This window comes from Polypterus senegalus, chromosome 4 (genome assembly GCF_016835505.1).
Source record: "Polypterus senegalus isolate Bchr_013 chromosome 4, ASM1683550v1, whole genome shotgun sequence".
NCBI classification, from domain to species: domain Eukaryota; kingdom Metazoa; phylum Chordata; class Cladistia; order Polypteriformes; family Polypteridae; genus Polypterus; species Polypterus senegalus.
Genome location: NC_053157.1, coordinates 69048161 through 69060211, shown reverse-complemented (window position 1 = coordinate 69060211; position 12051 = coordinate 69048161).

Below are 12051 nucleotides of genomic sequence, written 5' to 3'. Positions count from 1 at the left end.
CTGGGTTAGGATTGGGCCTAGATTTAAGAAGAGGTGGTTGGAGTTTTGTCCAAGTAACTTTTGGCTCAAAGCAGGAACTAAACCCTGAATGAGATGCCAACCTATTGCAGTGAACACTTGTATATACACTAATACTTGGCTACACCAGGCCAGTTTAGTTGTCAATTAACCAAAAACAGACATCTTTGGGATGTAGGACCAGGAGAAATCTTGACACTAATATAGACAGAGCATTCAGCCACTGACTGGACCGGTTAATTTTGCAGCCATTTGAATCCAAGAATACTGTAATTTCTAATGCTTTCTATTTTAAGCAGCAATAAGGCTATCTTTAATCTCTTTCATATCTTTAATAACTCATTGCTGCAGAAATGAGGTGTGCAGGACCTGACTGGTATGAATTTGGAGATTCATGCTACAAACCTTTCTCAAATAAGAAGACTTGGATGGCAGCACTCAAAGAATGCAGAAGTATCGGAGCAGATCTAGTTTCTATCCTGTCCTTGAAGGAACAAAGCTGGCTAGAAAGTTATCTGTTCTTGGGTAAGAAAGCATACGGAATTTGAATCATTCAATAAGTCATGAAAACTGAAATTTTGCTTTATTAGCATTTTGACAAATTAAAAAATGTAACAAATGGTTTTACAAATGAAAAATACTGACAATAACACAAGGTGTTAAACATGAATAGAACAAAAAAAGGTTTGTAGGACAAATAGCTTTATCCAAAAGGATCTATTTCTTAGTTACGTTACTATTTCAGTGCCATTTTTTTGTTTTTAATATTCTAAACCTCCCGAAAAAGACATGCCTATCTAATTCAGGTCAAAGCTGTGGAGGTTGACTCCTATTCGAGCAGCATCAGGAATGTTAAAGGAAGCAGTCCTGGAAAGGGCAACAGTCCATTGCAGGGCCTTCACACATACCAACACTCAAGCAGGGCCAATTTGGAATCTAAATCTGTATAGTAGATGCCAAGCTTTATCTGTCTGTCATGCATAAATTAGCAACTTTGAAGCTTGATCTTGGTCTCAGTCAACAACTTATGCAGTGATAACATGTAACACCACCCATGAGTTGGACATGTGGACCACCTCGACCATGAAATTTGGCTTTGGCTCGTTATAACAGTAGGCAGCAACATCACTGCACACCTAAGGGCAAGCAGCAATGCAAATGTGCACCACATGACACGGTCGTGAACCATAGTTGACATGAAAAGCACAGCTCTTCACACCACTGACAGGAACAGCATGGTCTGTCTCATGGTAGGCATTGAAACAGCCACATTTATGGTAAACAGTGACTTAGCACTGACATGGAAATCTCAGTGGCACATGGAGATGTGGCATTGCTCAGGCCGACTAAAAGTCATGCATGACCATAGAATCAGAAGTACAGGCTTCCTATGCCATGTGGTCTTCGGATCTGTCAAACACATCTGTCAGGAAAAGAGCCACGGTGACATCAGGGGGCAGTGAAGGATATTGCAGCAACTTCAGCAGAGTGACCTGGAGTGCTGTGTTTCATGAGAGGTGCATTCACCACCTTTTTTCAAGGACTGGCAATCCAAGTGTTACTATTTGGAAACAAAAACACAACAAACACGTCTTAGGAGATTTGGGAAGAGTAACCAGAGAAAAGCCAACACACATACAAGAAGAGGTAGAACATGAAAATTCCTCACAGACAATTATCAGGTTCAGGATTCCAACCCATGATGCTGAATCCATAAGGCATCAGTGCTAATCACCATGACACCTCCATTCATATCAATCAATAATATTCAAAGCCTACATATAAAAAGATTTTTCTTTCAAGCTCATATGACAGAGTACTTAAAAGTGAGTATAAAAACAACAAAACACTCTGAACAATCTATTATTACATATTTGTAAGTGGCAAAAGTATGTGAACCTTTGCTTTCAGTATCTGGTGTGACACCACCCTTTCCAGCAATAACTGCAACTAAACATTTCCGGTAACTTTTGATCATTCCTGCACACCGGCTTGGAGGAATTTTAGCCCATTCCTCCGTACAGAACAGCTTCAACTCTGAGATGTTGGTGGGTCTCACATTAACTGCTCACTTCAGGTCCTTTCACAACATTTCAATTGGATTAAGGTCAGGACTTTGACTTGGCCATTCCAAACCATTAACTTTATTCTTCTTTAACCGTTCTTTGGTAGAATGACTTGTGTGTTTAGGGTTGTTGTCTTGCTGCATGACCCACCTTCTCTTCAAATTCAGTTCATGGACAGATGTCCTGACATTTTCCTTTAAAATTCTCTGATATAATTCAGAATTCATTGTTCCATCAATGAAGGCAAGCTGTCCTGGCCCAGATGCAGCAAAACAGGCCCAAACCATGATACTACCACCACCATGTTTCACAGATGGGATAAGGTTCTTATGCTGGAATGCAGTGTTTTCCTTTCTCCAAACATAACGCTTTTCATTTAAACCAAAAAGTTCTATTTTGGTCTCATCAGTCGACAAAACATTCTTCCAATAGCCTTCTGGTTTGTCCATGTGATCTTTAGCAAACTGCAGACGAGCAGCAATGCTTTTTTTGGAGAGCAGTGGCTTTCTCCTTGCAACTCTGCCATGCACACCATTGTTCAGTGTTCTCCTGATGGTGGACTCATGAACTTGAACATTAGCCAATGTGAGAGAGGCCTTCAGTTGCTTAGATGTTACCCTGGGGTCCTTTGTGACCTTGCCGACTATTACACGCCTTGCTCTTAGAGTGATCTTTGTTGGTCAACCACTCCTGGGGAGGGTAACAATGGTCTTGAATTTCCTCCATTTGTACACAATCTGTCTGACTGTGGATTGGTCCAAACTCTTTAGAGATGGTTTTGTAACCTTTTCCAGCCTGATGAGCATCAACAACTCTTTTTCTGAGGTCCTCAGAAATCTCCTTTGTTCGTGCCATGATACACTTCCACAAACGTGTTGTGAAGCGCAGACTTTGATAGATCCCTGTTCTTTAAACAATACAGGGTGCCCACTCACACCTAATTGTCATCCCATTGATTGAAAACACCTGACTCTAATTTCACATTCAAACTAACTGCTAATCCTAGAGGTTCACATACTTTCGTCACTCACAAATATGTAATATTCTATCATTTTCCTTAATAAATAAATGACCAAGTATAATATTTTCGTCTCATTTGTTTAACTGGTTTCTCTTTATCTACTTTTAGGACTTGAGTGGAAATCTGATGATGTTTATTTATGCAGAAATATAGGGTTCTATAGGGTTCACAAACTTTCAAGCACAACTGTAAAGTACCAGTTTAGGTTCAGCTCGTAACATACCATACATGTCTCTGATACATGGCAGGAAAACACAAGTGCCTGAACAAAATCCCTCACAAACCACAGAATAAGGTGCAAACGCCACACAGACAATCACAGAGTCATGAATCAAACTCAGATTACTTGAGCCCATAGCAAAATATAACTTTAAAAGAGTACTGTACTGTATATGGTGTAAAAGAGGAGACACAACCATATTAAAGAGCTGGGGCACCATCTTGTTGACTCTGTATAATTACAAGAGTTGAAAACAAGAAAGAACACAACAAGTTGCAGATTACGTCTTTTCAGACTGGAGCTCAGAATAGAACTGAAGCAATATGGCCGCTTCTGGGTTATGTGGTGACTCGGCAGGAAAGGGCAGGAAACCGCAGTGACATCTGCAGTGGCTGTCAGTCTCCTGTTCTGCAGAGGGAGGAAGAGAGAAGGCAGTTGTCCACAGCAGCAACCCATCACCATCATTGCCATCACCAGAGCCCTTAAACTGCCTCCCATGGGAACGCACGTGACAATTGTATATTTAACATAGCATACACCAGTTATCTAATACTCATCTTCTAATAAACCATAAGAAAAGAATCAGAATGATATGTGAACTTGATTATATTTTATTAATTTTGCTGCATAGTATCTAAATATTCTTTAATCTGTAAATGGGGTAAGAAAACAGAATACAAAGACTCATTTGCAAATAAGCTGTAAATGCACGGTAAAGAGCACATCAGATAGATAGATAGATAGATAGATAGATAGATAGATAGATAGATAGATAGATAGATAGATACTTTATTAATCCCAAGGGGAAATTCACATAATCCAGCAGCAGTATACTGATACAAAGAAACAATATTACATTAAATAGTAATAAAAATGAAAAAAAATTAAAATAAAATTAATGTTAGCATTTACTCCCCCGGGTGGAATTGAAGAGTCGTATAGTGTGGGGGAGGAACGATCTCCTCAGTCTGCCACTGAAGCTACTCCTCTGCCAGGAAAGCATAGTAGTATTTACAGAGAAATAATCTGGTAAAACTTAATTTTAATCTATCTAATAATTCATTTTTAGCTACCAGTGATGTATGGACTGGCCTGAATGATCTTGAAATATCAAACTACTTCACATGGTCCAGTGGTGACACAGTGAGATTTACTTATTGGGAAAGCGGAGAACCAAATAACCATAATGGGTTCAGTGAAAACTGTGTGGAAATGCTTCAACAGGTATGAGTCGCAGCAATGTTAAAGCAAGCTACCAATCAAACACTACTCTATTCATCTCATGTGATATCATTTATGCTTTTAGAATGGCAGGTGGAATGATGTGCCCTGTACAGAACTGAACAGCTATATTTGCAAGAAACCAAAAAATCACTACCCTGCTCCATCCATTCCTCCCACTGTGTATGGCTGCCCAGAGGTAAAGTCAGCTATTTCACAAACACTGTCATGGAATCAGTCATAAAGTCAGTCAGTCTACCAAACTGTTAAGAACTGAGTAGTGTAAAAGCCGTATACAGTAAAACCTGCTTATAGTGACCACTCAAGGGACCGACCTAAAATGGTCACCTAAGGTAGGTGGTCACCTTAACCAAAGAATGACATATGATATGGAAGGAAAAATCAAGGCTCTATGGAATAAAAATTCAAAGGGAATCATGAAAACATTATTTATTACTAACAAACAAGGAAAAACAAAAAAAGTACTAATACTGAAGAAAATGGGAATTTTCCATTTATACAGTGAAAAATTTTGAGAAACCGTATTGAACAAATCTTATGTTGTACGAATACAATATGTATGTGACTGGTAGTAATGATAATTATTAAAAACATTAAATATTAGCGGCAAAAAACAAAGAAAAAATATTTCAATTTTATTTCTTTTTTTGAATTAAAATAAAACATTCAATCAATATTTAAAAAAGTCAAAATCAGGTCAAAATCAAATTGTAGAAGCCTCTGATGACACTATCCAGTCCTGGGGCCTTATGTATAAATGGTGCGTACGCACAGAAATGTTGCATAAGAACTTTTCCACGTTCAAATCGCGATGTATAAAACCTACACTTGGCGTAAAGCCACGCACTTTTCCACGGTACCTCATACCTTGTCATACGCAAGTTCTCCACTTGGTTTTGCAGACTGGCGGCACCCAGCATCAAAGCAGTGCTACTGTTCCTGTGTGGTTACTCTTTTATTTTCCTGACGCGGCTTTATAAATACACTGAAACTAACTGCATATTGTTTATTAGTGTAATGCATCTGATTGTAATTAACTTGTAACAATATAGTGGTCCAGGAAATAGCCATAGTATTCCAAATACCATAACATTTCGTGCTTTTTTCCTACTCTGTGCCTTTTTTTCTCACTGTACCCTAATAAGCTTCCATATGACACTCAGACAGTGGGCTGCTTCTCGTCTTTTCACGGCGACTTTGATATGTGACAACTTCTTTTTTATTTCCGGCACTGTGCGACTTTGTGAACTTGAGCTTGTTTCTCCAACACGCTATGTCACTCGATCAACTTCCTTTTGTTGATTATAGCACTGTATAAACCAACAAATAGTACGTTTTTCTTTGCCTCCACTTGGTATTCCCTGAAATTCTTATATTTTCCCCTGTGCTTTTCCCATTGTCTTTTCACAGAACGCTGAGCTTAAGGTCTATTTATATTGATTTGCATATTCAAAGAGGCGTAATTCTGGGAGGAGACAGGGCGGGACGGCAGGCGCATGCATGTGTGTTAGTTTTCACGCTGATCGGGATTTATGGAGGGGAAGAACGCGGAAGTTGGAGTACGCACAGATTCCTGCATCTGGAATTTTTTGGCTTTTGTGCTTACGTCATGTTAAAGTGTGAATTCTACGCACGGCGTTATGCATGAGGCCCCTGGTGTGCTACATTCTAGGAAGCTTGCAGCAGGGAAGTCCAAAAAGGGAAAAGTTCATGAGGTACCTACATATCATGATGGGAATCTAGGAAATTACTGTTGAAAATTATTAAAAACTGTCATTACATGAGTAATCCACAGAAGCAACATAGAGTCATGTGTTGACAAGAATTCCACAAGTAAATGAAAGTAAGAAGAGGGATGGGGAGTTAGGGCTATTCCAGTAGTTTCCTGGAAACCTATCCTTTCCAGAAGCTCTAATATGATTTATTACACCTACAGAGAATAAAGGCACCACATTTTTATGTTTTTCCAAATTATTTTTTTTTTATCTGGTCACTATAGCCAAGATGATTTTCTTCCTAGGAATCAATGAGAGGTGGTCAATGGTCAGAATAGGCAGGTGGTCACTTTATGCAAACATTTTGCCATAGAAAACATAGGGACCAAGGAAAAGTGGCCAGCTTACACGGGTGGTCACATTAGCAGGTTTTACTGTATTTAATATACTATCTGGAATATGGATAAACGTACAATAATTGCTTTTTCCTTTAGGGTTGGGAAGGCTATGCTTACTCTTGCTACTGGCTAGAAGAGACCCTCATGACGTGGCCTAAGGCAAAAGCTTACTGCCAGGAAAAGAAGAGCAGTCTGTTGCACATCAAGGATATGTAAGACTGATTTGAATTAAGAACAGCACAGCTAAGATGAAGGAGAAACCAAGTGTAATAAAGAATTGTGGCATTATAGCAAGGTCTCAAGCAAAACTGGCAAAAGATTCAAAATAATTAAAGACTGAGGAAAATATTAAGATATAAAGTTCAGATTAATCCAAGAAAACACAGAAATCTTTCTGAATTCTTCTTTTCCTAAATGACAGATTATACAGTACTTTACATGGTTTTAATGTTAAGTTCAAAGTGGAAACCCAAGGGATTACAAGGAGACATTTAACAATATAATGTAATGATTAAATATGATTTATTATAATATTCTTTATAATAATTAATATTACTTATTAATGATATATTTCACAATATTACTTTAAACTTCACATTTGGTCAGGTTTTAACTTAGAGTAGTTTCATGCTGAGAATCACAAAGTGACAGAATCATTCAACACAGTATGATGTCTCATAACACATTTTTTGATACAGTGGATTAAACTTGAATTTATGTAAGATTTGCTCATTAAATTTATTTCTTCTCATCAGCTTTGAACAGTCGTACTTCACTGCCAGACTATCCGACTTCTCTGGTTTCTGGTGGATTGGTTTAAGAGCCAAAGGAAATTCTGTGACTGGTATTGATTATGAATGGGATAACAAAGAGCCCGTTACCTTCACACACTGGGACAGAGATCAGCCAGGTACAAGCTCAGACTACTGTCTCACATTCAACAAAACATTACAGACACCAATGCTTATCTAATAAAAACACAGTGTAGCCCATCTGGGCTAAGATTACCTTCAAGAGAGATGCTGAGATTCTTGAAGCCAGGCTATCTCTTTTATTTAATTTTCTGTGGTCTCCTTGAGCATGGCTTGAAATTCTGTGGCATCCTGTAGCAACACTTCACCTAAAGCCCCTCTCACATTACATGACTTTTCCAGTTAGCGATTCATGGAAAGTTGTTGTGCACCCCAATTGGGTAGTAGGACAATCCCCAGGGACTCAATCAAACAAGTTTGATTTTGTGACTAGATGCTCTTGCTTAAAGTTGACAGTCAATAAGCACTCATCACGAGGCACAATGCATACAATGAAGCTGCACAGAAAGAAGAAAACTGGGTGTCTTGGACCATGCAAACAGAAGGAAGGCCCATCTGTTTGATGTCACATCTTGTCAAAGTATGACAAAATGGAAAAAGGAAGAAGATGGGCAGATTGTGGTTGAACTCGCTATACCTGGAAAATATTTGCACAGACATTGGCAATGTCAAGCAGCATGTTAGTTCGCTATCAAAATTAGGCAAGCCTGTGATACTTTTGCAACACAATGTCACCCTTCATCCCCTGAGATTCCTGGTGATGTAATTTGAGATCCATAAAGCACCAAGATCAAACGAGTGCAGTCATTAACTTTGATATACTCTATCTCATAGTCATCTAGTGTGAAAGCAGCCTTAGAGTAGAGTATTTATGTTACCCAAATGCATCTTGCAGTTGCAGATATGATCTAATTTGCATTCAAATTAAACAAACTTATTTAATATGACAATATATGTAAATCTGCGGTGGGTTGGCACCCTGCCCAGGATTGGTTCCTGCCTTGTGCCCTGTGTTGGCTGGGATTGGCTCCAGCAGACCCCCGTGACCCTGTATTTGGATTCAGCGGGTTAGAAAATGGATGGATGGATGGATATATGTAAATGCCATGGAATGGACACCTCTGTATGTCACCCAGACCTTCAATAAAAAGTGTCACAAAATGAATTATAAATAGCTGTCTATTAAATAAAAACATACTACAAAAGAGTGATCATACGGAGAACATAATGTACCAAACAAAACAGCCATACCTGCATAACTCAGGGTGACTGTAGATCATCAGATGGGGTAGCTCATCCACTGACCCTGGTCAAATTCTAGCCTGATGTGTCTTCTCTCTCATATTTCTTTCATTGGATAGAGTAGCTCTTGACAGATAAGCCTAGGCGGCAACTCACCTCTCGACTCCAGGTTTAGATGGCCCCTAGTGTAAGGGGTTACTTCCAGGACACTCTCCCATACTACTGCACATAATGGTAAGGACCAACTAACTGATTATTTGAGCCACTTTTCTAAGAGCTCCATCAAGTGGCTCTGGTGAATCCTTCGCTCCTGAGTTTCTAGCTGTAATTAAAGGTCAGATACCCTTGGAGATCACAGACAGCCAACCCTCTAGAGTGGCACAAGAGACACGTTTTCCTTGGGTGTTGCTCTGACATGCTATTAGTCCCCAGTTGCATCTCTAACCTTACTGCCACTGGAGAAACTATTCTGTTGCACCCTTTAAACAAGTGAAGTACATTAATTTCCTACATAGTCATTTGGAGACGCTTTCTAGTCACATACTCTATGTTGGTTCTTCTTGTCAAGTGCAGTAAGGAAACTGTGAAGTGCCACTCTCCTAGTCCTGGTAATCTGTCACAATAAACAGGCACAATAACCAATGTGGACACTTCACTATTGTCTAAAATCAATGGCATCTCTTTCCTAAGCATTTGTTTCTGGGATTAGATGCTTTCATTCACAAAGTAAATGCTGTTTTGCTCGTTTCTAGATAATCTTGAAGGGAGCTGTGTTTCAATGACCTCTGGGAATACAGGAGGATTCTGGGATGACCAGCCCTGTGAATCCTCGTATAAATTTTTTTGCGAGTTACCACGAGATGGGATTTCTCCTCCTCCACCTGTTACTACCGAGGCTCCTTCTGAAAATTGTGCGCCAGGCTGGAAATCGCTCAAAGAATTCAGTAAATGCTACAAGGTATGATATGTGGTTCTAATACAAACCCTCTTTAAAATATTTATTAGCCAGTACTCACTCTGTAGGATTTATTTTGCAGAACCCATGGTCCCAAACCCTGTACCCCCGTGGCATTGATTTTTTTATTGCAATTAATTTCTTATTTAGATGGTAGTTCTCTCCTTTTGTTTATGCCTAGATGTGCTTTACTTGCATTGGATTATGATCAGCTTTTGTATTGAGAAGTCAAGCAAAATGACACATTTTATTGGCTAACTAAAAAGATTACAATATGCAAGCTTTCAAGGCAACTCAGGCCCCTTCTTCAGGCAGATCAACTTTTTAATGAAATTGAAACGTTTTCTGACTCCAGCAAAAATTTGGTGGCTTGATATATTTAGCATTTAGGACTTGCTTTATTTCCTTTATTCTTTTAAGTTCTATTAATTTATTTATAGATAACCATCATTGCTAAGGTAAACTAATGTACAGCAGCTACTTTAATAAAAAATATTCTGAATAAAATATCAACTAAACTCAATATAAGTAGTCCATTTTAGTGAGTGAAAAATTCACATTTCCCTAATTTCTTGGAAAATAAAAACCTCTTAACAAATGCAAATGTTTAGTAAACTGGGATGAAATCCTGAATTCAAAGCAGAAACTCAGTACAGCCAGATTCATCTGTGAGCTTACTTTCTATTCATTTAAAATCATAATCAACTTTGTTTACTTTTTTTTTTCCTTTAGTTTTTTTTAAATGACCATTCTTTGAAGCGTAGCTGGCAGAGTGCACGAGAGGACTGCCTGAACAGGAGAGCAGAACTGGTCAGCATTCACGATGTGAAACATCAGCTCTACTTTGCCAGCCAAACTCGTAATAAGCACATTTGGATTGGGCTACAGCATAATTCAATAGAAGGAGGTAATGTGTTGGTTGACATTCTGAATTGCTAAAGTAGTAATTATTTGCCTATTACTGGATAAAAGAATAGGATTATAAGTACACTAGCCAACCCACGGTGTAGTATACGCCGCATAATTATTTATTGATGGGTGAACACTTCCTGAAAGACACAGTTGTCCAAATGGGCTGGGTTTGAGGATACAACTGTGAGTGAATGAAAAGATAGAACTCTGGAGAGAGCAACATACAATTGCCCGTGAAAACTGATTTTGGCAGATACAGGCATATTTTTTTGAAAGTTTGGCCCTGTGCCTTATTAATTGTCATTGCAAAGGCTAATCTAACAGGAAATTGTCTGCGTGTAAAAGTAAAAGGCAAATTTGAATCTGATGGGGTCAGGGAAATCCGGGGAATAAGGACAGTTTCTGAGGTAGCAGCTGCCTCGAGAGAGAGGGTGGACGCGGGATGAGGGTTAGAGTTGGTGGGCGAGGCTCTGTCGTGCGTTCCTCATGGTCGGGCGACTTGGTCTATTAAATACAGTATATAGAAAAGCAGCCGGAACCGAAAAGAACAATAAAAAGTCAACGTGGCGAAAGCGACTGAGGCTGTGTTTGGTGAGGTGTTGCATGCGGGCACATGAGCAGGCAGTGCGCATGCCTCGAGAGGGTTAGAATTGGTGGGTGGGGCTCTGTTGTGCATATCCCATGGTCTTAGAGTTGGTGGGCGGGGCTCTGTGAGTTGGCAGGCGTGGCTCTGTCGTGCGTACCCCATGGTCGGGCGACTTAGTCAATTATATATATAGATATTTAGTTCAGCATCTTTTAATTCTTTTCAGTCCCTTTCAGAAGAACAAATTAATCTGTGTTGTAACCCACTTGAGTTAGGCTTTGATTCATTTATAATGAATACATGGAGTCTTCAAAAATGGGTTACTCTTACTCGGCTTACCAGCTCACTGATTTCTGTCCTCCGACAATAAAAGTACTAGATGGTATATGACATTTTTGCTTAGATGCACTATTTACAGCTACCTTTAATTTTCTTCTGTAGGTTACCAGTGGAGTGATAATTCTCCAGTTAGCTACACCAACTGGGGACCTAATGAACCAAACAATTATCTGGGCAGAGAGAATTGTGTTGAGATGGGAATCACTGCAAATGGCTCCTCTTACTGGAATGACCTCAACTGTGATGCTATGAGGGACTGGATCTGCCAAATTCCAAAGGGTGATCAGCCCATCACACCACCAGATCCTCCTCCAGATGTGCCAGGTGTGTAATTAGCTATGATTTGGTATTTTGCAGGCGAAACACCTTGTGATTTTATAGGGAACAACATGGTTTCTTTGAATCATTTGTTATTTTAGAAGAGTAGAATATGGAACAGCAGCAGGGTGGTGCAATGAGTAGCGCAGTCACCTCAGGGACTGAATGTCCCTGGTTCAAATCCCGTGCTGAAAGCTGTCCATGTGA